The following is a 23,565-nucleotide window of genomic DNA, read 5'->3' as shown; positions in this document are numbered from 1 at the left end:
TCCTTCTTCAGGGTCCCATTCGTGAGCCAGAGCCAGGTCTTCTCCTTATCAGCTTTTCCTTCAATTTTGTCAAGGAACTTTCCATGCAAGGTTTTGTTGTGCCAGCTGTCAGCTCTAGTTTGTAGTGCAGTTTTCTTGTACTGGTTTTTGTCTGCTGTGCTTTGAGGAATTTCTTCTTTTTATTATTATTATTTGAAACACAACAAGATGAGTCCACAGCAGACACTCTGCTGGCTGTTGTATTGGCTCACACGTTGGATACTTCCCAAGTGTCTAGGACTGTTGTTATTTATTATTATTATTATTAGGCAAAACTAATAATAAAACTAATGAATGGGAGCCCTCTAAGCCAGCCTATTTTGGGTTGCTGTGGGTTTTCCAGGGTGTATGGCCATGTTCCGGAAGCATTCTCTCCTGACGTTTCGCCCACATCTATGGCCGGCATCCTCAGGGGTTGTGAGGTCTGTGGAAACTAGGCAAGTGGGGTTTATTTATCCGTGGAATGATGTCCAAGGTGGGAGAAAGAACTCTTGTCTGTTTGTGCACGTTGCAATTGGCCACCTTGATTAGCATCGAATGGCCTTGCAGCTTCAAAGCTTGGCTGCTTCCTGCCTGGGGGAACCCTTTGTTGGGGTCATTAGCTGGCCCTGGTTGTTTCCTGTCTGGAATTCCCCTGTTTTCTGAGCGCGAACATGGCCAGACAGCCTGGAAAACTCACAGCAACCCAGTGATGAGAGCCTTCAATAACACACTAGCCTATCTTGCTTAGACCTGGAAAACGTAGAGCTCCGGCTTCTTTGTCTGAGTCTCCATCTGGAACGTGGTATTCATCTTTTCCTGGGAATTGTGTCTAAAAATATGGCCATTGCAGTCATCTTGGGAGAGTTTAGGCATTAGATTTCCCCTTGGAGCCATGTCTTTGTCTTGTTGGGTAATCCGTATTGTCTGTAGAAATCGCCTCCGGCATCAATTTCAAATGAGCCGGTCATCAGGAAAACATCAGGGAGAAATGCCTGAGAATGACAGCAGTTTGTCAAGGAATACAAAAGGGCAGGACCCGTTGCCCAAAGCAGAGCAGGGAGTCATCCAGAGTCAGTGGAAAGTTTTGGGTGCCCTACAAAAAACTTAGGAAAACTTTCCACAGTGCCATGTCTTGCGCTTTCACAACTCTCTGACACAATAAGAACAGCAAATATAAATAAACAAACTATTCAAAAAATTGCTGGAGAGGATGCCAAGAATCGGGAACATACGAGTATATACACATGTGGTGGCAATGTAAATATGTAAGCAGTTTTTGGGGGTTGTTGTGTTTTCCAGGCTGTATATATACCTCACCACCTCTGAGGATGCCTGCCACAGATGTGGGTGAAACGTCAGGAGAGAATGCTTCTGGAACATGGACATATATTCCTCACAACCTCTGAGGATGCCTGCCATAGATGTGGGTGAAACGTCAGGAGAGAATGCTTCTGGAACATGGACATATATTCCTCACAACCTCTGAGGATGCCTGCCATAGATTTGGGTGAAACGTCAGGAGAGAATGCTTCTGGAACATGGATATATATTCCTCACAACCTCTGAGGATGCCTGCCATAGATGTGGGTGAAACGTCAGGAGAGAATGCTTCTGGAACATGGACATATATTCCTCACAACCTCTGAGGATGCCTGCCATAGATGTGGGTGAAACGTCAGGAGAGAATGCTTCTGGAACATGGACATATATTCCTCACAACCTCTGAGGATGCCTGCCATAGATGTGGGTGAAACGTCAGGAGAGAATGCTTCTGGAACATGGATATATATTCCTCACAACCTCTGAGGATGCCTGCCACAGATGTGGGCAAAACGTCAGGAGAGAATGCTTCTGGAACATGGACATATATTCCTCACAACCTCAGAGGATGCCTGCCACAGATGTGGGCGAAACGTCACGAGAGAATGCTTCCAGAACATGGACATACAGCCCGGAAAACATACAAAAACCCAGGTTCAGCACTTCTAGTATTAGGGACAGCTGTGTCTGACTTCTGAGGAGGTGTCCGCACTGCTGAACCTGGGTTGTTGTATGTTTTCCGGGCTGTATGTCCATGTTCTGGAAGCATTCTCTCCTGACGTTTCGCCCACATCTATGGCAGGCATCCTCAGAGGTTGTGAGGTATATGTATATGGGAAGTCTGGCTGGAATCCTATGTCGCAGTTATGAATGCATCACAGAGTTAAGCGCCCGTGAGTGTTGTGTATTCGTAGTCCCTGCGTCAACGGACCTACGGACCTCACAACCTCTGAGGATGCCTGCCATAGATGTGGGTGAAACGTCAGGAGAGAATGCTTCCAGAACATCGTCATACAGCCCGGAAAACATACAACAACCCTGTGATTCCGGCCATGAAAGCCTTCGACAACACAGTTTTGTGGAGAAAGTTTTTAGAGAAATAGAGGAGATACTGAACATTACAATAGAAAGAAGTCCTACTATAGCTTTTATTATCATTATATACAGTAGAGTCTCACTTATCCAAGCTAAACGGGCCGGCAGAACCTTGGATAAGCGAATATTTTGGATAATAAGGAGGGATTAAGGAAAAGCCTATTAAACATCAAATTAGATTTTGATTTTACAAATTAAGCACCAAAACATCATGTTATACAACAAATTTGACAGAAAAAGTAGTTCAATATGAAGTAATGCTATGTAGTAATTACTGTATTTACGAATTGAGCACCAAAATATCACGATGTATTGAAAACATTGACTACAAAAATGCGTTGGATAATCCAGAACACTGGATAAGCGAATGTTGAATAAGTGAGACTCTACTGTATTATTATTACATTTATTATTGTACTCTATTATTGTTGCTACTATTACATTTATTTTACTCTATTTTTATTATTATTATTAATACATATATTATTTCACTCTGATCTTATTATTATTATTATTATTATTATTATTGCATTTATTATTTTACTCTATTTATTATTACATGTATTATTTTCCTGTATTATTATTTATTTATTATTACAAATAGAGGAGTGGTATAAGGAAGTGTGGAGCCCTTGGTGGCGCAGCGTGTTAAAGCGCTGAGCTGCTGAACTTGCAGACCGAATACTCGCAGGTTCGAATCTGGGGAGCAGGGTGAGTGCCCGCTGTTAGCCCCAGCTTCTGCCAACCTAGCAGTTTGAAAACATGCAAATGTGAGTAGATCAATAGCTACTGCTAAGGGCACACCATGCAGTTATGCCTATGGCCACATGACCTAGGAGGTGTCTACGGACATGCCAATGTGAGTAGATCAATAGGTACTGCTCCGGCGGGAAGGTAATGGTGCTCCATGCAGTCATGCCAGTGGACACATGACCTAGGAGGTGTCTACGGACATGCCAATGTGAGTAGATCAATAGGTACTGCTCCGGTGGGAAGGTAATGGTGCTCCATGCAGTCATGCCAGTGGACACATGACCTAGGAGGTGTCTACGGACATGCCAATGTGAGTAGATCAATAGGTACTGCTCCGGCGGGAAGGTAACGGTGTTCCATGCAGTCATGCCAGTGGACACATGACCTAGGAGGTGTCTACGGACATGCCAATGTGAGTAGATCAATAGGTACTGCTCCGGCGGGAAGGTAACGGTGTTCCATGCAGTCATGCCAGTGGACACATGACCTAGGAGGTGTCTACGGACATGCCAATGTGAGTAGATCAATAGGTACTGCTCCGGCGGGAAGGTAACGGTGCTCCATGCAGTCATGCCAGTGGACACATGACCTAGGAGGTGTCTACGGACATGCCAATGTGAGTAGATCAATAGGTACTGCTCCGGCGGGAAGGTAACGGTGTTCCATGCAGTCATGCCAGTGGACACATGACCTAGGAGGTGTCTACGGACATGCCAATGTGAGTAGATCAATAGGTACTGCTCCGGCGGGAAGGTAACGGTGCTCCATGCAGTCATGCCAGTGGACACATGACCTAGGAGGTGTCTACGGACATGCCAATGTGAGTAGATCAATAGGTACTGCTCCGGCGGGAAGGTAACGGTGCTCCATGCAGTCATGCCAGTGGACACATGATCTAGGAGGTGTCTACGGACATGCCAATGTGAGTAGATCAATAGGTACTGCTCCGGCGGGAAGGTAACGGTGCTCCATGCAGTCATGCCAGTGGACACATGACCTAGGAGGTGTCTACGGACATGCCAATGTGAGTAGATCAATAGGTACTGCTCCGGCGGGAAGGTAACGGTGCTCCATGCAGTCATGCCAGTGGACACATGACCTAGGAGGTGTCTACGGACATGCCAATGTGAGTAGATCAATAGGTACTGCTCCGGCGGGAAGGTAACGGTGCTCCATGCAGTCATGCCAGTGGACACATGATCTAGGAGGTGTCTACGGACATGCCAATGTGAGTAGATCAATAGGTACTGCTCCGGCGGGAAGGTAACGGTGCTCCATGCAGTCATGCCAGTGGACACATGATCTAGGAGGTGTCTACGGACATGCCAATGTGAGTAGATCAATAGGTACTGCTCCGGCGGGAAGGTAACGGTGCTCCATGCAGTCATGCCAGTGGACACATGACCTAGGAGGTGTCTACGGACATGCCAATGTGAGTAGATCAATAGGTACTGCTCCGGCGGGAAGGTAACGGTGCTCCATGCAGTCATGCCAGTGGACACATGATCTAGGAGGTGTCTACGGACATGCCAATGTGAGTAGATCAATAGGTACTGCTCCGGCGGGAAGGTAACGGTGCTCCATGCAGTCATGCCAGTGGACACATGATCTAGGAGGTGTCTACGGACATGCCAATGTGAGTAGATTAATAGGTACTGCTCCGGCGGGAAGGTAATGGTGCTCCATGCAGTCATGCCAGTGGACACATGACCTAGGAGGTGTCTACGGACATGCCAATGTGAGTAGATCAATAGGTACTGCTCCGGCGGGAAGGTAACGGTGCTCCATGCAGTCATGCCAGTGGACACATGATCTAGGAGGTGTCTACGGACATGCCAATGTGAGTAGATCAATAGGTACTGCTCCGGCGGGAAGGTAACGGTGCTCCATGCAGTCATGCCAGTGGACACATGACCTAGGAGGTGTCTACGGACATGCCAATGTGAGTAGATCAATAGGTACTGCTCCGGCGGGAAGGTAACGGTGCTCCATGCAGTCATGCCAGTGGACACATGACCTAGGAGGTGTCTACGGACATGCCAATGTGAGTAGATCAATAGGTACTGCTCCGGCGGGAAGGTAACGGTGCTCCATGCAGTCATGCCAGTGGACACATGATCTAGGAGGTGTCTACGGACATGCCAATGTGAGTAGATCAATAGGTACTGCTCCGGCGGGAAGGTAACGGTGCTCCATGCAGTCATGCCAGTGGACACATGACCTAGGAGGTGTCTACGGACATGCCAATGTGAGTAGATCAATAGGTACTGCTCCGGCGGGAAGGTAACGGTGCTCCATGCAGTCATGCCAGTGGACACATGATCTAGGAGGTGTCTACGGACATGCCAATGTGAGTAGATCAATAGGTACTGCTCCGGCGGGAAGGTAACGGTGCTCCATGCAGTCATGCCAGTGGACACATGATCTAGGAGGTGTCTACGGACATGCCAATGTGAGTAGATCAATAGGTACTGCTCCGGCGGGAAGGTAACGGTGCTCCATGCAGTCATGCCAGTGGACACATGACCTAGGAGGTGTCTACGGACATGCCAATGTGAGTAGATCAATAGGTACTGCTCCGGCGGGAAGGTAACGGTGCTCCATGCAGTCATGCCAGTGGACACATGATCTAGGAGGTGTCTACGGACATGCCAATGTGAGTAGATCAATAGGTACTGCTCCGGCGGGAAGGTAACGGTGCTCCATGCAGTCATGCCAGTGGACACATGACCTAGGAGGTGTCTACGGACATGCCAATGTGAGTAGATCAATAGGTACTGCTCCGGCGGGAAGGTAACGGTGCTCCATGCAGTCATGCCAGTGGACACATGATCTAGGAGGTGTCTACGGACATGCCAATGTGAGTAGATCAATAGGTACTGCTCCGGCGGGAAGGTAACGGTGCTCCATGCAGTCATGCCAGTGGACACATGATCTAGGAGGTGTCTACGGACATGCCAATGTGAGTAGATCAATAGGTACTGCTCCGGCGGGAAGGTAACGGTGCTCCATGCAGTCATGCCAGTGGAAACATGATCTAGGAGGTGTCTACGGACATGCAAATGTGAGTAGATCAATAGGTACTGCTCCGGTGGGAAGGTAATGGCGCTCCATGCAGTCATGCCTATGGCCACATGAGCTTGGAGGTGTCTACGGACATGCCAATGTGAGTAGATCAATAGGTACTGCTCCGGCGGGAAGGTAACGGTGCTCCATGCAGTCATGCCAGTGGACACATGATCTAGGAGGTGTCTACGGACATGCCAATGTGAGTAGATCAATAGGTACTGCTCCGGCGGGAAGGTAACGGTGCTCCATGCAGTCATGCCAGTGGACACATGACCTAGGAGGTGTCTACGGACATGCCAATGTGAGTAGATCAATAGGTACTGCTCCGGCGGGAAGGTAACGGTGCTCCATGCAGTCATGCCAGTGGACACATGATCTAGGAGGTGTCTACGGACATGCCAATGTGAGTAGATCAATAGGTACTGCTCCGGCGGGAAGGTAACGGTGCTCCATGCAGTCATGCCAGTGGACACATGATCTAGGAGGTGTCTACGGACATGCCAATGTGAGTAGATCAATAGGTACTGCTCCGGCGGGAAGGTAACGGCGCTCCATGCAGTAATGCCAGTGGACACATGACCTAGGAGGTGTCTACGGACATGCCAATGTGAATAGATCAATAGGTACTGCTCCGGCGGGAAGGTAACGGCGCTCCATGCAGTCATGCCAGTGGACACATGACCTAGGAGGTGTCTACGGACATGCCAATGTGAGTAGATCAATAGGTACTGCTCCGGCGGGAAGGTAACGGCGCTCCATGCAGTCATGCCAGTGGCCACATAACCTAGGAGGTGTCTACAGGCATGCAAATGTGAGTAGATCAATAGGTACTGCTCCAGCGGGAAGGTAACGGTGCTCCATGCAGTCATGCCAGTGGAAACATGAGCTTGGAGGTGTCTACAGGCATGCAAATGTGAGTAGATCAATAGGTACTGCTCCGGTGGGAAGGTAATGGCGCTCCATGCAGTCATGCCTATGGCCACATGAGCTTGGAGGTGTCTACGGACATGCAAATGTGAGTAGATCAATAGGTACTGCTCCGCCGGGAAGGTAACGGTGCTCCATGCAGTCATGCCAGTGGAAACATGAGCTTGGAGGTGTCTACAGGCATGCAAATGTGAGTAGATCAATAGGTACTGCTCCGGTGGGAAGGTAATGGCGCTCCATGCAGTCATGCCTATGGCCACATGAGCTTGGAGGTGTCTACGGACATGCAAATGTGAGTAGATCAATAGGTACTGCTCCGCCGGGAAGGTAACGATGTTCCATGCAGTCATGTCGGCCACATGACCTAGGAGGTGTCTACAGGAATGTAAATGTGAGTAGATCAATAGGTACTGCTCCAGCAGGAAGGTAACGGCGCTCCATGCAGTCATGCCAGTGGCCACATAACCTAGGAGGTGTCTACAGGCATGCAAATGTGAGTAGATCAATAGGTACTGCTCCGGCGGGAAGGTAACGGTGCTCCATGCAGTCATGCCAGTGGAAACATGAGCTTGGAGGTGTCTACGGACATGCAAATGTGAGTAGATCAATAGGTACTGCTCCGGCGGGAAGGTAACGATGTTCCATGCAGTCATGTCGGCCACATGACCTAGGAGGTGTCTACAGGAATGTAAATGTGAGTAGATCAATAGGTACTGCTCCAGCAGGAAGGTAACGGCGCTCCATGCAGTCATGCCAGTGGCCACATAACCTAGGAGGTGTCTACAGGCATGCAAATGTGAGTAGATCAATAGGTACTGCTCCGGCGGGAAGGTAACGGTGCTCCATGCAGTCATGCCAGTGGAAACATGAGCTTGGAGGTGTCTACGGACATGCAAATGTGAGTAGATCAATAGGTACTGCTCCGGCGGGAAGGTAACGGTGCTCCATGCAGTCATGCCAGCGGCCACATGACCTTGGAGGTGTCTATGGACAAAGCCAGCTCTTCGGCTTAGAGATGGAGATGAGCATCAACGCCCAGAGCCGAATGGGAAACCTGCCACTGCATCTGAACTTCTGAAGAAACGCGAGTCGTCAATCAATGTCAGGGGTGGATTCCTGATTCCGGCAACAATAAATCCACTACCGTCCCTGGATATAGATCAGTGTCTTGGCAGACGTTCCTTGTAAAAGTATTGCAAATTGGGAGCAGCAGCCGTCTGGAAATCCCCTGGGAACAAGGAAGATCCCGGTATCAAATTCATCAAAGGATCCCATCCTGGGAAGATGTGATGAAGTTATTGTCTTCGTCCAGCTTTGTATTTTGTGGGAACAATTTGGAAGACACTCAGGTTGGGTTCCTTCGGGATAACAAGGGTTCGGAGATGGAAGGAAATCTGGGGAAAACCCAAGGCTGGAACGTGACAGCCGTGAAATGTGGACATCAAGATCGGAGACGTTGCAAGATCAGACTTCTTGACCTTGATTTTCTTTTGGAAGGCCTTGCTTTCTTGTTGTTGGGTGCTCTCATGCCATAACCTAGTTATTATTTACTAGCTTGGGTTATTTGAAAAAGTGAATAGTTCACTGCATAAGGTTGTGGGTGAACTACAGCTCACGTTATGCTAAGTTAACCCTGGTGGCGCAGTGTGTTAAAGTGCTGAGCTGCTGAACTTGCCAACCAAAAGGTCCCAGGTTCAAATCCCGGAAGCGGAATGAGCACCCGCTGTTAGCCCCAGCTCCTGCCAAGCTAGCAGTTCGAAAACATGCCAATGTGAGTAGATCAATAGGTACCGCTCCGGCGGGAAGGTAACAGCGCTCCATGCAGTCATGCCAGTGGCCACATGACCTTGGAGGTGTCTATGGACAACGCTGGCTCTTCGGCTTAGAAATGGAGATGAGCACCAACCCCCAGAGTGTGAGTAGATCAATAGGTACTGCTCCGGCGGGAAGGTAACAGCGCTCCATGCAGTCATGCCAATTGCCACATGACCTTGGAGGTGTCTACGGACAACGCCGGCTCTTCGGCTTAGAAATGGAGATGAGCACCAACCCCCAGAGTGTGAGTAGATCAATAGGTACTGCTCAAGTGGGAAGGTAACTGCACTCCATGCAGTCATGCCAATTGCCACATGACCTTGGAGGTGTCTATGGACAACGCTGGCTCTTCAGCTTAGAAATTGAGATGACACCAACCCCCAGCGTCGGTCACGACTGGACTTAACGTCAAGGGAAACCTTTACCCTTAACCCTGAAAAGTTCCATCATACTTAAAGTTTGTTATGTTGAGCAAATTTGCTCTAGATGCATCATTGGTGGGGTTCAATATGCTCCCTGGCTGTAAGGCAAACTACAACTCCCACTATGGTTGAGTTAGTCATGGGGGTTCTTTGTGCCAAGTTTGGTCCAGGTCCATCATCGGTGGAGGTCACAGTTTCCCTGATTGTGGGTGAACTACAACTCCCAAGAAAAGAAATCAGTTCCCACCAAACCCCTCCAGTAATCCAATTTCGGCATATCAGGTCTGTGTGCCAAGTTTGGTCCGGATCCATCAGTGTTTGGGTTCACAGTGCTCTCTTGATGTAGGTGAACTACAACTCCCCCAAATCAAGGTGAAGTTTCCCCAAAGACCTCCAATATTTTTTTTCTGGTCCTTGGGGCTCTGTGTTCCAAGTCTGGTCCAATTCCATCTTTGGTGGAGTCCAGAGTGCTCATTGATTGCAGGTGAACTATACATCCCAGTACCTACAACTCCACAATGTCCAGGCCAATTCCCCACAAATCCCACCAGTATTCAAATGTGGGCATAGTGGGTGTGCGTGCCAAGTTTGGTCCAGATCCATCATTGTTTGGGTTCATAGTGCGCTCTGGATGTAGGTGAACTACAACTCCTAATAATAATAATAATAATAATAATAATAATAAATAATAACCCTAACCCTGACAAAGTTCTGGAACACAACACACCAGACCTCACAGTTGTGGAAAAGAAAAAGGTTTGGATCATTGATGTCGCCATCCCAGGTGACAGTCGCATTGACGAAAAACAACAGGAAAAACTCAGCCGCTCTCAGGACCTCAAGATTGAACTTCAAAGACTCTGGCAGAAACCAGTGCAGGTGGTCCCGGTGGTGATGGGCACACTGGGTGCCATGCCAAAAGATCTCAGCCGGCATTTGGAAACAATAGACGTTGACAAAATCACAATCTGCCAACTGCAAAAGGCCACCCTGCTGGGATCTGCACGCATCATCCGAAAATACATCACACAGTCCTAGACACTTGGAAGTGTTCGACTTGTGGTTTTGTGATGGGAAATCCAGCATGTCTATCTTGTTTGCTGTGTCAAACAATAATAATAATAATAATAATAATAATAATAATAATAATAATAATAATAATAATAATAATAATAAATTTTATTTTTATAATAATAATAATAATAATAATAATAATAATAATAATAATAATAATAATAATAATAATTTATTTATACCCGGCTCCATCTCCTTAAGGACTCGGGACGGGTTACACTGGGACAAGTCCAAAACAGTATTATATCAATAAAAACAGTAACACAATAAAATCACAGTACTGTATATCCCTTTAAAAATATCCCTCCAGTATTTTTTGTTGGTCGTGGAGGTTGTGTGCCAAGTTAGTTCCAGGTCCAATCCTCTCACACCAGAAGCTACTTGCAGTTTCTCAAGACGCTCCTGACACACACAAAAAATTCTACCAAACCTATCGCAAGGCTTTCTGGAACGATTAATTTTCCATTGCCTTGCTCTTAGGCTGAGAGAGTATGACTTGCCCACAGTCTCCCATGTTTCTATGATACGAATCCTTGTCTCATAATCTGGCATGCAAACCCTGATATCCTATTGGCTCATTGCTGTTCTTCCACATAAAGAGATGTCACCTCTGAGATGTTGGCGGAAATATGCCACAACACCAGAAAAGTAATGAATTATGTCACAAATTATTTCCAGCCTCCGGTGAAGAACACCGTGAATCACTCTGCGGCCCAAGGCACAAAGTCTTCACCCAGCCCCAGTTTCATGGAAACTTCCACTTGAACATCCAGGCCTGTTTATATAGGTGTTGTTCTTTTTTTCTTTGGGATGCAAAAAACAAGCAGGGCGTGGACGGCAATTGCTCAAAAAAGAAGACACAAAGGTATTGCTCAAGGGGCCAATATAGCGACAAAAGGAGCAAGACGGGACTTAAGGATGTAAATGCACAACAAAAACTTCCCTCCAAGCATAAGGCGATTGAGCCTTTACGGCAACAAAGGAGAGAGCGAGATGAGCTATTATAAGATGGTTCTGTCCTGGGGCATAGATCGCGAACACATACAATTCAAAGTGGGGGAAACTCCAAGCTAAACTCATGCGTGCGAGTCTGGAGGACTACACAACCAAAGGAGGAAGTGCCTTCCAGCCTTCAAAGACCACAGCCTTTCCTCTCGATTCCTACTAAGTCAGTATTGACGTCCGATCTTAAGTGTTAGCAAGAAACATAAGCTTCACCTGGATGAACCCTTTGCCACGCACCAATAATAATAGTAATAATATACGATGATAATAATAATATAATAATAACCTGCTTTGATTGAAGTCAAAAATCAGAAACTCCTCAAAGCACAGCAGACAAAAAAACAGTACAAGAAAACCGCACTACCAACTAGAGCTGACGGCTGGCACAACAAAACATTGCATGGAAAGTTCGACAGTTAGACAGTCCGATCTTAAGTGTTAGCAGGAAACATAAGCTTCACCTGGATGAACCCTTTGCCACACACCAATAATAATAATAATATACGATAATAATATATAATAATAATAACCTGCTTTGATTGAAGTCAAAAATCAGAAACTCCTCAAAGCACAGCAGACAAAAAACCAGTACAAGAAAACCGCACTACCAACTAGAGCTGACGGCTGGCACAACAAAACATTGCATGGAAAGTTCGACAGTTAGACAGTCCGATCTTAAGTGTTAGCAGGAAACATAAGCTTCACCTGGATGAACCCTTTGCCACACACCAATAATAATAATAATATACGATAATAATATATAATAATAATAACCTGCTTTGATTGAAGTCAAAAATCAGAAACTCCTCAAAGCACAGCAGACAAAAAAACAGTACAAGAAAACCGCACTACCAACTAGAGCTGACGGCTGGCACAACAAAACATTGCATGGAAAGTTCGACAGTTAGACAGTCCGATCTTAAGTGTTAGCAGGAAACATAAGCTTCACCTGGATGAACCCTTTGCCACACACCAATAATAATAATAATATACGATAATAATATATAATAATAATAACCTGCTTTGATTGAAGTCAAAAATCAGAAACTCCTCAAAGCACAGCAGACAAAAAACCAGTACAAGAAAACCGCACTACCAACTAGAGCTGACGGCTGGCACAACAAAACATTGCATGGAAAGTTCGACAGTTAGACAGTCCGATCTTAAGTGTTAGCAGGAAACATAAGCTTCACCTGGATGAACCCTTTGCCACACACCAATAATAATAATAATATACGATAATAATATATAATAATAATAACCTGCTTTGACTGAAGTCAAAAATCAAAAACTCCTCAAAGCACAGCAGACAAAAAACCAGTACAAGAAAACTGCACTACCAACTAGAGCTGACGGCTGGCACAACAAAACATTGCATGGAAAGTTCCGACAGTTCGACAGTCCGATCTTAAGTGTTAGCAGGAAACATAAGCTTCACCTGGATGAACCCTTTGCCATACACCAATAATAATAATAATATACAATAATAATATATAATAATAATAACCTGCTTTGACTAAAGTCAAAAACCAAAAACTCCTCAAAGCACAGCAGACAAAAAACCAGTACAAGAAAACCGCACTACCAACTAGAGCTGATGGCGGGCACAACAAAACATTGCATGGAAAGTTCGACAGTGGCATTGAAGAAGGGAAGAATCATTGAAAGTGAGGGCATAAATCTGCCTAATGGCCAAACAATTGTCACCAGCCAGAGGCCTAAGGAGCCCCGGTGGCGAAGTGTATTAAAGCACTGAGCTGGAGATTGAAAGGTCCCAGGTTCAAACTCCGGGAGCAGTGTGAGCGGCCGCTGTTAGCTCCAGCTCCTGCCAACCTAGCAGTTCGAAAACATGCCAATGTGAGTAGATTGGCGGGAGAAAACCGCACTACCAACTAGAGCTGACGGCTGGCACAACAAAACATTGCATGGAAAGTTCATTGACAAAATTGAAGGAAAAGCTGAGAAGGAGAAGACCTGGCTCTGGCTCACGAATGGGACCCTGAAGAAGGAGACAGAAGGCCTGATCCTTGCAGCCCAGGAGCAAGACATCAGGACAAAGGCAATTAATAATAATAATAATAATAATAATAATAATAATAATAATAATAATAATAGAAGACCTGGCTCTGGCTCACGAATGGGACCCTGAAGAAGGAGACAGAAGGCCTGATCCTTGCAGCCCAGGAGCAAGACATCAGGACAAAGGCAATTAATAATAATAATAATAATAATAATAATAATAATAATAATAATAATAATAATAATAATAATAGAAGACCTGGCTCTGGCTCACGAATGGGACCCTGAAGAAGGAGATAGAAGGTCTGATCCTTGCAGCCCAGGAGCAAGACATCAGGACAAAGGCAATGAAGGCCAAGATCGAAAAAACAGCCGATGACCCAAAATGCAGGCTGTGCAAGGAAACTGACAAAACCGTTGATCATATCCTCAGCTGCTGTAAGAAAATTGCACAGGCAGACTACAAACAGAGGCACAACTATGTGGCCCAAATGATTCATTGGAACTTATGCCTCAAGTCCCACCTCCCAGCAGCAAAGAACTGGTGGGATCACAAACCTGCAAAAGTATTGGAAAATGAGCTCGCAAAGATACTGTGGGACTTCCGAATCCAGACTGACAAAGTTCTGGAACACAACACACCAGACATCACAGTTGTGGAAAAGAAAAAGGTTTGGATCATTGATGTCGCCATCCCAGGTGACAGTCGCATTGACGAAAAACAACAAGAAAAACTCAGCTGCTATCAGGACCTCAATATTGAACTTCAAAGACTCTGGCAGAAACCAGTGCAGGTGGTCCCGGTGGTGAACGTCAGGAGATAATGCTTCTGGAGCATGGCCATACAGCCCGGAAAACTCACAGCAACCCAAGATGTGCAATAATCTGTGGTTGTTAAAGATGATTCAGGAGGCGGGAAATGTAGCAACTTTTGATTCAGCCCCAAGACATTAATGTTGTTGATTTTCCTGGATTTGTTTTCAAAGCTGCTGTAAAAAAATAAATGATTGACCGCCAAGGAATTTGTAGAATGACTGTAAATACTCAAAGATGTCGAAGAGTAAGTCCATCCTCTGTGATTTCATTTTGAATATGAGCATTCAAAATGATGGAAGTTCCTGCTTTTCTTCTGCAGTCTAAACATGCCTAGTTCTTTAAGCCGCTCCTCATGGAGTTTATTCTCCAGACCCTCGATTCCTTTGAGTCACCCTCCAGCTCAGAAGAAGATGCAGGAAGAAGATGGGTTATTAGTTTGATGCCTTTTTATATACAGTTATAATGTTGTTGTCTTATTTTGTCTTACATTGTTGTGATGCATTTTAATGTACCATTTTAATTTTCTGAGTGTTGAGGCACGTGTGGGTGTTCCAATTTTCCACTTTGATTAGCACTGAATGGCCTTGCAGCTTCAAAGCCAGGCTGCATCCTGCCTGGGGGAATTCTTTTGTTGGGAGGTGTTAGCCGGCTCCGATTGTTTTCTGTCTGGAATTCCCATTTTCTGAATATTGAGGCATCTGTGGATGTTCCAATTTGCTACTTCGATTAGCACTGAATGGCCTTGCAGCTTCAAAGCCTGGCTGAGTCCTGCCTGGGGGGAAATCCTTTTGTTGGGCGGTGCTAGCTGGCCCTGATTGTTTCCTGACTGGAATTCTCATTTTCTGAGTGTTGAGGCACGCGTGGATGTTCCAATTTGCCGCTTTGATTAGAATTGAAGATAGATAGATAGATAGATAGATAGATAGATTTATTACTGTCCTCGATTAGCACTGAATGGACTTGCAGCTTCAAAGCCAGGCTGCATCCCGCCTGGGGGAATCCTTTGTTGGGCGCTGTTAGCTGGCCCTGATTGTTTCCTGCCTGGAATTCCCATTTTCTGAAGGTTGAGTCTCGTGTGAATATTCCAATTTGCCACTTTGATTATCACTGAATGGCCTTGTAGCTTCAAAGCCAGGCTGCATCCTTCCTGGGGGGATCCTTTTGTTGGGAGGTGTTAGCTGGCCCTGATTGTTTCCTGTCTGGAATTCCCATTTTCTGAGTGTTGAGGCTCGTGTGGATGTTCCAATTTGCCGCTTTGATTACCATTGAATATATATATATATATATATATATATATATAGAGAGAGAGAGAGAGAGAGAGAGAGAGAGATTTATTACTGTCCTTGATTAGCACTGAATGTCCTTGTAGCTTCAAAGCCTGGCTGCCTCCCGCCTGGGGGAATCCTTTGTTGGGCAGTGTTAGCTGGCCCTGATTGTTTCCTGACTGGAATTCCCATTTTCTGAGTGTTGAGGTACATGTGGATGTTCCAATTTGCCACTGATTATCACTGAATGGCCTTGTAGCTTCAAAGCCATGCTGCGTCCCACCTGGGGGAATCCTTTGTTGGGCGGTGTTAGCTGGCCCTGATTTTTTCCTGTCTGGAATTCCCATTTTCTGAGTGTTGAGGCTGGTGTGGATATTCCAATTTGCCACTTTGATTATCACTGAATGGCCTTGTAGCTTCAAAGCCAGGCTGCATCCTTCCTGGGGGGATCCTTTTGTTGGGAGGTGTTAGCTGGCCCTGATTGTTTCCTGTCTGGAATTCCCATTTTCTGAGTGTTGAGGCTGGTGTGGATATTCCAATTTGCCACTTTGATTATCACTGAATGGCCTTGTAGCTTCAAAGCCAGGCTGCATCCTTCCTGGGGGGATCCTTTTGTTGGGAGGTGTTAGCTGGCCCTGATTGTTTCCTGTCTGGAATTCCCATTTTCTGAGTGTTGAGGCTCGTGTGGATGTTCCAATTTGCCGCTTTGATTACCATTGAATATATATATATATATATATATATATATAGAGAGAGAGAGAGAGAGAGAGAGAGAGAGAGATTTATTACTGTCCTTGATTAGCACTGAATGTCCTTGTAGCTTCAAAGCCTGGCTGCCTCCCGCCTGGGGGAATCCTTTGTTGGGCAGTGTTAGCTGGCCCTGATTGTTTCCTGACTGGAATTCCCATTTTCTGAGTGTTGAGGTACATGTGGATGTTCCAATTTGCCACTGATTATCACTGAATGGCCTTGTAGCTTCAAAGCCATGCTGCGTCCCACCTGGGGGAATCCTTTGTTGGGCGGTGTTAGCTGGCCCTGATTTTTTCCTGTCTGGAATTCCCATTTTCTGAGTGTTGAGGCTGGTGTGGATATTCCAATTTGCCACTTTGATTATCACTGAATGGCCTTGTAGCTTCAAAGCCAGGCTGCATCCTTCCTGGGGGGATCCTTTTGTTGGGAGGTGTTAGCTGGCCCTGATTGTTTCCTGTCTGGAATTCCCATTTTCTGAGTGTTGAGGCTCGTGTGGATGTTCCAATTTGCCGCTTTGATTACCATTGAATATATATATATATATATATATATATATATATATATATATATATAGAGAGAGAGAGAGAGAGAGAGAGAGAGAGAGATTTATTACTGTCCTTGATTAGCACTGAATGTGCTTTGTAGCTTCAAAGCCTGGCTGCCTCCCGCCTGGGGGAATCCTTTATTGGGCAGTGTTAGCTGGCCCTGATTGTTTCCTGACTGGAATTCCCATTTTCTGAGTGTTGAGGTACATGTGGATGTTCCAATTTGCCACTGATTATCACTGAATGGCCTTGCAGCCTCAAAGCCAGGCTGTGTCCCTTTGTTGGGCGGTGTTAGCTGGCCCTGATTTTTTCCTGTCTGGAATTCCCATTTTCTGAGTGTTGAGGCTGGTGTGGATATTCCAATTTGCCACTTTGATTATCACTGAATGTCCTTGTAGCTTCAAAGCCATGCTGCGTCCCGCCTGGGGGAATCCTTTGTTGGTGTTAGCTGGCCCTGATTTTTTCCTGTCTGGAATTCCCATTTTCTGAGTGTTGAGGCTGGTGTGGATATTCCAATTTGCCACTTTGATTATCACTGAATGTCCTTGTAGCTTCAAAGCCATGCTGCGTCCCGCCTGGGGGAATCCTTTGTTGGGCGGTGTTAGCTGGCCCTGATTTTTTCCTGTCTGGAATTCCCATTTTCTGAGTGTTGAGGCTGGTGTGGATATTCCAATTTGCCACTTTGATTATCACTGAATGTCCTTGTAGCTTCAAAGCCATGCTGCGTCCCGCCTGGGGGAATCCTTTGTTGGGCGGTGTTAGCTGGCCCTGATTTTTTCCTGTCTGGAATTCCCATTTTCTGAGTGTTGAGGCTGGTGTGGATATTCCAATTTGCCACTTTGATTATCACTGAATGTCCTTGTAGCTTCAAAGCCATGCTGCGTCCCGCCTGGGGGAATCCTTTCTTGGGCGGTGTTAGCTGGCCCTGATTGTTTCCTGTTTGGAATTCCCATTTTCTGAGTGTTGAGGCTTGTGTGGATGTTCCAATTTGCCGCTTTGATTCCCATTGAATATATATAGATATATAGAGAGAGATTTATTTATTAGCACTGAATGGCCTTGCGGTTTCAAGGCCTGGCTGGGCGAAACATCAAGAGGAGAATGCTTCTGGAACACGGCCCCGTACAGCCCTGAAAACTGACAGCAACCCACGAAAGCCTTTGCCAACACCCTGGATCCTTTCTGCGCGTCTTCCTTCCCAACCCAAGGAGGAGGCAAGGAAGATCTGTATGTCAAAGAAACCATCCTGAAGTGAAAATTCCAGTTCTGGGCACTGGCTTTTCCCGTCTTGCTCATCCTCCTTCTCTGGAAAAGGCAAGGAAAGCCTCCTCCGGGGTGACATGACTCAGGCGCCTCCCCATCTGCATAAGAGGCCGGACCTTGATCCTCGGCTCCTATAAAGGCAGCACCACCAGCATCCCGGCCAGAGCAGAACGCATGGCTGGAGGCACCGGCATTGACTAGACAGAAGATTCCTTTCAGCAAAGGTAACCGAGAGATCACATTCAGCCCAGACTAGGCTCCAAAGGGCCTTGGGAAGAACTTCAGGAGAGTCAAAGCTGCCCAGCAAAAGTTTGGTGGAGTCCCTTTCCTTCTCTGGAGGTTTTTAAGCAAAAGCTGCATGGCCATCTGTCAGGAGGGCTTTGCTTGGGCATTTCCACCTGGCCCTTGAGGTCTCTTCCAACTCTAGGATTCTTATGACGTCCTATTGGTTTGCACTTGGTGACCATGGGTTGAGGTTTTGGTTTATTATTATTGAGTTGCTGTGAGATTTCCGGGCTGTCTGGCCATGTTCCAGAAGCATTCTCTCCTGACGTTTCACCCACATCTATGGCAGGCATCCTCAGAGGTTGTAAGGTCTGTTGGAAAAGAGGCAAGTGGGGTTTATATATCTGTGGAATGATGTCCCGGGTGGGAGAAAGAACTCTTGTCTCTTTTGCCCACATCTATGGCCGGCATTATTATTATTATTATTATTATTATTATTATTATTATTATTATTATTGTGTTTGATGTGTTGTCCAAGGCTTTCATGGCCAGAATCACTGGGTTGCTGTGAGTTTTCCAGACCGTATGACCATGTTCCAGATGCATTCACTCCAGATGTTTTGCCCACCTCTATGGCAGGCATTAATAGTATTATTATTGTGTTTGATGGGTTGTCGAAGGCTTTCATGGCCAGAATCACTGGGTTGCTGTGAGTTTTCCAGATTGTATGACCATGTTCCAGAAGCACTCTCTCCTGATGTTTCGCCCACATCTATGGCAGGCATTAATATTATTATTATTATTGTGTTTGATGTGTTGTCCAAGGCTTTCATGGCCAGAATCACTGGGTTGCTGTGAGTTTTCCAGACCGTATGACCCATGTTCCAGAAGCACTCTCTCCTGATGTTTCGCCCACATCTATGGCAGGCATTAATATTATTATTATTGTGTTTGATGTGTTGTCCAAGGCTTTCATGGCCAGAATCATTGGGTTGCTGTGAGTTTTCCAGATTGTATGACCAGGTTCCAGAAGCACTCTCTCCTGATGTTTCGCCCACATCTATGGCAGGCATTATTATTATTGTTGTCGTTGTCGTTGTGTTTGATGTGTTGTCGAAGGCTTTCATGACCAAAATCACTGGATTGTTGTGAGTTTTCCAGACCGTATGGCCATGTTCCAGAAGCATTCACTCCTGATGTTTTGCCCACATCTATGGCAGACATTAACATTATTATTATTATTGTGTTTGATGTGTTGTCAAAGGCTTTCACGGCCAGAATCACTGGGTTGCTGTGAGTTTTCCATACCGTTTTCCAGACCGTATCTCCTGATCGATGGCAGGCATTATTATTATTATTATTATTATTATTATTATTATTATTATTGCGTTTGATGTGTTGTCGAAGGCTTTCATGACCAGAATCACTGGGTTGCTGTGGGTTTTCCGGACCGCATGGTCATGTTCCAGAAGCACTCTCTCCTGATGTTTCACCCACATCTATGGCAGGCATCCTCAGAGGTTGTGAAGTCTGTAGGAAACTAGTCAAGTTGTGTTTATATATCTATGGAATAATGTCCATTATTATTAATATTATTATTATTATTATTGACACAAAGAAATAGTATGACACAGCAAACGAGATCTATATGCTGGATTTCATATCACAAAATCACAAGTCGAACACTTCCCAAGTGTCTAGGACTGTGTGATGTATTTTCGGATATTATTATTATTATTATTATTATTATTATTATTATTATTATTATTATTATTGTATGACACAGCAAACATGAGAAATATGCTGGACTTCGTATCACAAAATCACAAGTTGAACACTTCCTAAGTGTTTAAGACTGTGTGATACTTTTGCAGGTTTGTGATCCCACCAGTTCTTTGCTGCTGGGAGGTGGTACTTGAGGCATAAGTTCCAATGGATCATTTGGGCCACATATTTGTGTCTCTGTTTGTAGTCTGTCTGTGCGATTTATTATTATTATTATTATTATTATTATTATTATTATTATTATTACTATTATTATATTGTATGACACAGCAAACAAGATAGATATGCTGGATTTTGTAATTATTATTATTATTATTATTATTATTATTATTATTATTATTGCCCCATTTAATCACTCCCAAAAGAGACTCAGAAGCATCTATAATGCCTAAGGGGGTCTTTGGCCATACACAAAACTCACAACAACCCAGTGATTCCGGCCATGAAAGCCTTTGATAATTGGTTTTAAATTGCAGATGTTTTCCCCAACCCTTGGGCTTTTGCATTTGCATTTTCAACACCCTTTTATATTTATTTGCTTGGGGGCAAAACTACCTGGAATGAGTCTTGGAAAGGACTTCAAAGTCTCAGCCTAATGCAATATTGTGCCCGTGAGTTGTGGATACTTCCCAGTGCTTTTGTTACCTTTATTAGTTCTAACTACCACACAGACACACACACACACACACACACACACACACACACATATATATATATATAGTCTTATATTTAATTATGTATATTTAATATTTAACGTCCATATTCAATACTGGGTTTTCACTTTGCTTTTGACAGTGTTTATTAATACCCGAATATATATGTTTCTGTTCTGTTCTTATGCTTGTACATTTCTTGGTGCTCGTCATCAACTGTAATAGATAGATAGATAGATAGATAGATAGATAGATAGATAGATAGATAGATAGATTTTATATATCTCTATTGATCTATCTATCTATCTATCTATCTATCTATCAATTAGTCTATCAATCTATCAGTCTATCAATCTATCTGTCTATCAATCTATCAATCTATCTATCAGTCTATCAATCTACCAGTCTATCAATCTATCAATCAATCAGTCTATCAGTCTATCAATCTATCAATCTATCAGTCTATCAATCTATCAGTCTATCAATCTATCAGTCTATCAATCTATCAATCTATCAGTCTATCAGTCTATCTATCTATCAGTCTATCAATCTATCAGTCTATCAATCTATCTATCTATCTATCTATCTATCTATCTATCTATCTATCAGTCTATCAGTCTATCAATCTATCGGTCTATCGGTCTATCAATCTATCAATCTATCAGTCTATCAATCTATCAGTCTATCTATCTATCAGTCTATCAATCTATCAGTCTATCAATCTATCTATCTATCTATCTATCTATCTATCTATCTATCTATCTATCTATCTATCGGTCTATCGGTCTATCGGTCTATCGGTCTATCAATCTATCAATCTATCAGTCTATCAATCTATCAGTCTATCTATCTATCAGTCTATCAATCTATCAGTCTATCAATCTATCTATCTATCTATCTATCAGTCTATCAGTCTATCAATCTATCGGTCTATCGGTCTATCAATCTATCAATCTATCAGTCTATCAATCTATCAGTCAATCAATCTATCTATCAGTATCAGTCCATCAATCTATCGGTCTATCAGTCTATCTATCTATCTATCTATCTATCTATCTATCATTCTATCCGTCTATCAATCTATCAGTCTATCAGTCTATCAGTCTATCTATCAGTCTGTCTATCTATCTATCTATCTATCTATCTATCTATCTATCTATCTATCTATCTATTATAGTTGATGACCAGCACCAAGAAATGTACAAGCACCAGAACAGAAACATATAGATTTAGGTATTAAGAACCCAGTGATTCTGGCTGTATTTAGGTTTTAATGTTCCTATATTTTAGATTTTATTGTACGCAATGTATGGTTTTAAGTCTCTTTGGCAGAGAAAAGGTGGGATAGAGATTCTAATACTAATATTGTGTCGTCGAAGGCTTTCATGGCCAGAATCACTGGGTTGCTGTGAGTTTTCCGGGCTGTCTGGCCATATTCCAGAAGCATTCTCTCCTGATGTTTTGCCCACATCTACGGCAGGCATGCTCCAAGGTTGTGAGGTCTGTTGGGAACTAGGCAAGTGAATGTGGAATGATGTCCAAGGTGGGAGAAAGAACTCTTTGTCTGTGGGAGGCAAGTGTGTGAATGTTGCCGTTGGCCAGCTTGATTAGCACTGAATGGCCTTGCAGCTTCAAAACCTGGCTGCTTCCTGGCTGAGGCCATTAAGCACTAATCAAGGTGATCAATTGCAACATTGTCTCCAACAGACAAGAGTTCTTTCTCCCACCCTGGACGTTATTCCACGGATATATAAACCCCACTTGCCTAGTTTCCAACAGACCTCACAACCTCGGAGGATGCCTGCCATAGATGTGGGCAAAACGTCAGGAGAGAATGCTTCTGGAACACGGCCTTTGGAGGTCGCTTTGCTTACCTATGGTCTTATGAGACCATCTAGATGGTCTTTGAGTGTCTCTTTGCTTACCTATGGTCTTATGAGACCATCTAGATGGTCTTTGAGTGTCTCTTTGCTTACCTATGGTCTTATGAGACCATCTAGATGGTTTTGGAGGTCTCTTTGCTTAGCTATGGTCTTATGAGATCATCTAGATGGTCTTTGGAGGTCTCTTTGCTTAGCTATGGTCTTATGAGATCATCTAGATGGTCTTTGAGGGTCTCTTTGCTTACCTATGGTCTTATGAGACCATCTAGATGGTCTTTGGAGGTCTCTTTGCTTAGCTATGGTCATATGAGATCATCTAGATGGTCTTTGAGGGTCTCTTTGCTTACCTATGGTCTTATGAGACCATCTAGATGGTTTTGGAGGTCTCTTTGCTTACCTATGGTCTTATGAGATCATCTAGATGGTTTTGGAGGTCTCTTTGCTTACCTATGGTCTTATGAGATCATCTAGATGGTCTTTGGAGGTCTCTTTGCTTACCTATGGTCTTATGAGACCATCTAGATGGTTTTGGAGGTCTCTTTGCTTACCTATGGTCTTATGAGACCATCTAGATGGTCTTTGGAGGTCTCTTTGCTCACCTATGGTCTTATGAGATCATCTAGATGGTCTTTGGAGGTCTCTTTGCTTACCTATGGTCTTATGAGACCATCTAGATGGTCTTTGGAGGTCTCTTTGCTTACCTATGGTCTTATGAGACCATCTAGATGGTCTTTGGAGGTCTCTTTGCTTACCTATGGTCTTATGAGACTATCTAGATGGTCTTTGGTCTCTTTGCTTACCTATGGTCTTATGAGACCATCTTGATGACTTGAAGGCACACAACAACAACAATCCTAATT

Source organism: Anolis carolinensis, unplaced genomic scaffold (genome assembly GCF_035594765.1).
Source record: "Anolis carolinensis isolate JA03-04 unplaced genomic scaffold, rAnoCar3.1.pri scaffold_15, whole genome shotgun sequence".
NCBI lineage: Eukaryota > Metazoa > Chordata > Lepidosauria > Squamata > Dactyloidae > Anolis > Anolis carolinensis.
This window is presented reverse-complemented; position numbering follows the sequence as displayed.